Genomic DNA, 5365 nt, shown 5'->3' with positions numbered 1-5365 from the left:
CAGTGTCATTTCTGGAAAACATTAGAGAATAGTTTTCTCCCACTCAGGAAGGGAGAGCATATGATTCCCATTCTCACATTATGACAGAAATGCTGTGTGCGCTGTATGGACAGGATTGCTGTCTGAAATTCCAGAAACCATACATGACGGGGAACTACAAACATGCTTCTTCAAGCCCAGTGTCATTGACACCCTGGTTGACAAGATAACACAGTTTCAACAGCATCTTTGCACTGAAAGAGTTTCTCTTCGGATTTTCAGAAATCCCATTCTTGCCAACAGGTTGGGGTCCAAGAAATACACAGCCTTTCGGAGCAACTTAGTCTAAGTCTTTGAAGCCCAGTCCATGTTCAGCGACACCACACCAGCCTACGAACAATAGGGTCCCTAACTGTAACAAAATGGTATTGCTCTGTCTCTGCTGTCTTCCAGCTGCCTGCAACTACGGACTGGCCCGCCCCCACAAACACTCAGAATTCGCTACTAGGGGACTCTGCAGGCTGCTTCCCAGATGTCGAGCCCTCCTAGGGCCTGCCATTGTCCTTTACTCTGGCTGTTCACTGACACGCCTCCACTTGCTCTAGATGAAGAAGTTGCCAGTGCCACAGTGGTGTTGGGGGACTGGTCCTTCCACCAGCATCCAGAGACACCAGTGACACCATGAGGCCTCAGACCTTGTACCAAAGATTTCAGTGGTCCATGGAAATGCATGGAACTGAAGTTACCGCCCAGGCACTATGGTGGCATAGTGGTTTGCTATGGTGGCGTAGCAAAGACACTTTTGCCAAGATGGGGCCCCACATCACAGATTTAACAGTTGTACAGAGTAATAATTCTACCATCTATCCCACAATAAAGTAGAATGATTTTTCACTTTTTCTTTATTCTCATGTTGTGGTCGATGAAATTATGGAAGAGGGTTGGGAGATAAGGTTCCTCCTGAGCTTGGGAGAATCACATTGTCTTCGACAGGGAGAAAAGCAAGGAACGTGATACTAAATGTAGAAAAAACAGAGGAACTAGTCAGATAGTCTTCAATCCTTTGTCTACTCCCCACCCAAACAAATTTGGATGATAGCTACATCCTGACGACGTACTGGCCAACAAAAAATTGGGTCATTCAACCAATCATTTTAGCTATATAAGGCCAAGCAATTGGTTTGACCCACTTTCCCCCCCGCCCCCACTAAATGACTGATTCATGGATTCACTTGGTTGGTTGGCGTGTGATAAACACACACTAACAGTAGATTCCAGAAGGAAGTCATCAGCAGTCTCAATTTAAAAATATCCTCTTGCTTTTTTTAATGCATCAAATACAAGATAAATAATTTTGTAGGCACTGTTATATGTTTCCTCAGTTCGTTTAATCATACATTCCATATGGCTCAAGAAAGAGGAAGCGTGTTTATAATCGTTCAATGAATATGATATTCTTCTGGACTTATAAAAAAATTTCCTCTAAACTTATAAAAACAAGATCAAGTCGGGATGAAAGACAAAGCTTTTCAACTATATCCCATTATGAAAATGCCAACAGTATAAACCTTCTTGTTTTACTTTATAACTTTGAGTTACTGAAGCTACGCGAGATGATTGCAACCAATATTTGCGAGAACACCAACATGAGAAAGCCAGCCGTCCTTTCAGATTTTGAAAACCGAAAAAGGGGACACATACCCACCCCCCACTTACCCATTGCCTAAGTAACCTAAAGTCTTACACTTCCTATTCATCCTGAGGTTAAAAACCTGGAGATAAGCAACACTTCTCAAGTATTTTATAGCCTTTCAACATTTCCTTGCACCACTTTACAGAACAAATACAATAACAGATAGACCCCCAGAAAGAATATCTATGTATTGCTTTTTCTGTTTCTTCTGAATTTCAGGCCATTAAGGATATAATTAAAACACTTCCACCAACAGAAAGCCCAAACTGAGACGGCTTCAATCCACAGCGGCCTGTCTCCTCAGAACCTATAATTACTCTGTTGAGCTCAGTGCATTAGATAACAGCCGTCTGTTATTTGGGGACTGTACTGTTTGGTGTATGCACAGAGAAGCACCTGTGTTAAACAACATCCCATTTCGGGGAATGGCAGCTCTTCCTCCAAGACACAGAGATGACCAATCGGCGCTTCCCCACCTTGGTGTGGTCCCAGGATGCGAGGATCCCAGTGATGGGGATGAAGCAAACTCCCACATATGTATAAACTGCCTAGAGAGATGACAACAATTTTTAACTCACTTAGTATTCTAGCTCATGGGTCTAAATAAAGAGCCCTTAGAACACAGGGAGAGTAGCAGCTAGCACAGTCCTGATACTCAAGTGGGGCGATCCCCCCAAGATTGGGAATCCCCAGGATGAGACAGCCTTTGGAAAGCAGCTGCTTGAGTTGGGAGGGCGGCACGAATCTGTGGCCTCTCAATTTCCCCATCATTTCTGATTTACTCAGAGATACGGGCTGCCCTGGGTTAGGGAATGTAGTTCAAGTGTCTCTGCCAGGTGCCTAGGGAAGTCCAGAGGTTGCGGGGATGGATATCATCCCTCCGTGTGCATCCTGATAGAAGAAGGGGTGGGAGGAGAAAATAACGGTCCTGAAGCAGAAGCGTTGGCTCGCATCCACTCCCCTGAAAACAAAGCACCAACCAGCGCGCTCCCTCCGTGCTACACACTGCGGGAGACACTTGAGATGGGAAGCCTTCAAATGTGCTTTGCAACCAGGGGCTGGCACATATCCATCATTGGTTGAATCTTTCATTTCTCAGCTACTCTCTGATGCCTAAGTGTGAAAAAGTCAGTATGCCTGAACTGAATTTTTAGATTGCTTTACGTCAATACACATTTGTTTGTTTTCAAAATCAACAACAAATGCAGCACTAAATACTTCTGGCTGCTCAATTGTGCAGCTCTGCCTACTGCCTTGCGCTGAGATGGGGTTCGATCCCCCAGCGATCAGGTGACTTCCGGGGAGAGCCAATGGTGCCATCCAACCAAGTGAATTAAATGATAAAAGACACCTGCCCTCCAGTGACTTATTATTTTCCCTACAGGGTATAAGCATCCGTATCCATACGTGCCCCTGTGTGCGTACATGTGTAGATACCCATAGGCGAGTGTGTCCACGTAGCTCAGAACTGGACTCGGACACTGCTGGTACATCCAGGGCTGTCAGGTTTAACAGAAACCCAGTGTTTCGTTCTGATTTTGAAGTGAGGGGGGAGGGTGTACTGCCCACAAGCTGGAGAGAGTTCTAATCCCTCTGACAAAGCAAGCATGTGGGAAAAGCCTTGACGGGATTGAATATCAGAATTTTGTTTCCAATTAGTTCCACAAATCCCATGGATATAGCCTAGAGTGGGGTGGGGAGGGGGGGACTAGAAATATGCAAATGTAAAAAAGATCTATAACTTAATGAAGACAAAAATCCTTCATGATTTCTGAAAAGAATTTCTTCCTAACCAAACAGCGAAAGAAGAACCAGCTGTTTTTACTGAGTGAGGAAAAGTTGCTGTCCTCGGATCCTGGGGAGGCTGCCTGCTCCCATGGGAGCACCATCACGGATGCCTCAGGTTGACAAACTTCAGCATATTAATTTAGGTTTTAAAGACTATTCACTCAGGGCGCATGGGTGGCTCCGTTGTTAAGCATCTGCCTTCAGCTTCAGAATTTCCTTCCCAGGATCCTGGGATCAAGCCCCACATCAGGCTCCCTGCTTAGTGGAAAGCCTGCTTCTCCCATTCCCTGTGCTACTCTCCCTGCTTGTGCTCATTCTCTCTCTCTCTCCTTGTCACATAAATAAATAAAATCTGTTTTAAAAATTAAAGATTTCACTCACACACTCACTCACTCACTCATTCAACTGTTCTTTCTTTCCCTGTGTATGTATTTACAGATGGCCCCATGTTCTACCAGCACTACAAATAAGGGGAGGGGAGGGAATTTAAGAAACCTTACATCATTTTCTTGAACTGAAGTCAGGGAAAGTCCTGCTTGTGGATAGTCAAAAAGAGAAAAAAAAAAAAAAGAAACTAGAAGCAGAAATGAAAATTTATTCCAATTTCCTATAGTTTCATTATAGCTGGAAAGCACTGGCCTTACTGGTTGAAACCCTAACGTTTGACCATGGACTTGGTCATAGTCCATGGTAGATCAGTGAGCAGTCATTTAACACAGCGTTTCTTGCGACCTGGATGTCGGTAGTTCCACTCTTAGAAAACCTGAGCAGAGGAGCACCTGGGTGGCTCAGTGGGTTAAAGCCTCTGCCTTCGGCCCACGTCATGATCCCAGGGTCCTGGGATCAAGCCCCACATCGGGCTCTCTGCTCAGCCAGGAACCTGCTTCCCCTTCTCTCTCTACCTGCCTCTCTGCCTACTTGTGATCTGTCAAATAAATAAATAAAATCTTTAAAGGAAAAAAAAAAAAAGAAAGAAAGAAAGAAAACCTGACCAGAGACAGTCTTCCTCTGAGGACATCTTTCCTCTGGGCCACCCAGTTTTATTTTACTCACATTTTATTTTTCCTCTGATTGTGCTTGTATTCAATACTGACCACAAACATTTAAATCCTATGGGGAGAGAACATATGGATGTCATGTTAGATCATCTGCACTTATCTATTTTCTAGTCTGGATTTTTTACCTGACCAGCTAAGTTTCTCCTCCCAGGAAGTAAATGCCTCATTAGGCAGGGGTCATTGTGATCTGAGAGAATCTGACTGCCTTTTTCTCTGAGCGTACATTCTCTGTGGTCTCCAGTGTTAGATCACGAACAGGCAAAACTTCCTGTTGAGACACAGGTCACCGACGAGAGGCTGGTGTGTGCAGAGGACAGTGGAGCATCCTGATGGGGTCGGGATGGGGAAGGAGGTAGAGGAGGGGCTTGGGTGCCGAATGAGTTTCCTATAATAAATTACCACAAACTGGGTAATTTAAAACCACAGAAATGTGCTTCCTCACCATTCTGGAAGTCAGAAGTCCAAAATCGAATTGGCAGCGGGTTAACTCCTTCTGGAGGCTCTGAGGAAGAATCTGCTCCATGTTGTCTCCTAGCTTCCGCTGGCTCCTGGTGGCTCCCGGCCATCTCGAGGGTCCCTTCATTTGTATCTACATCATACTAAGCTCTGTCTCTGTCGTTACATGGCCTTCCTCTCTCTGAGTGAGTGTCTCTGTGACTCTTCCTGTCACAAGACTACCAGTCATGTTGGATTAAGGTTAGTGGCCGGCCCTATGTCTGGTATGAACTCATCTCAACTAACCCCATCTGCAAGGACCTACTTCCAAATAATGATACTCCTGATACTCACGGGTATCAGGAAGAGAACTTGAAGCTTTTTGGAGGATACAATTCGTCCTGCAGCAGGT

At 44.9% G+C, this 5365-nt stretch overlaps 1 long non-coding RNA gene across 1 annotated transcript; it reads right to left on the bottom strand.

The window, feature by feature from the left end:
• Positions 1–863: 863 nt before the first annotated feature.
• LOC309868387 lies at positions 864–5154 on the bottom strand. The gene is made up of 4 exons (XR_014313674.1): positions 4961–5154; positions 4514–4570; positions 2069–2220; positions 864–995 (listed from the first exon to the last, which is right to left on the bottom strand). It is a non-coding gene; the product is annotated as an uncharacterized lncRNA (long non-coding RNA).
• Between the last annotated feature and the right edge of the window lie 211 nt (positions 5155–5365).

The sequence above is a fragment of the Mustela nivalis genome, assembly GCF_964662115.1.
Source record: "Mustela nivalis genome assembly, chromosome: 7".
Taxonomy (NCBI): domain Eukaryota; kingdom Metazoa; phylum Chordata; class Mammalia; order Carnivora; family Mustelidae; genus Mustela; species Mustela nivalis.
This window is presented reverse-complemented; position numbering and strand designations above follow the sequence as displayed.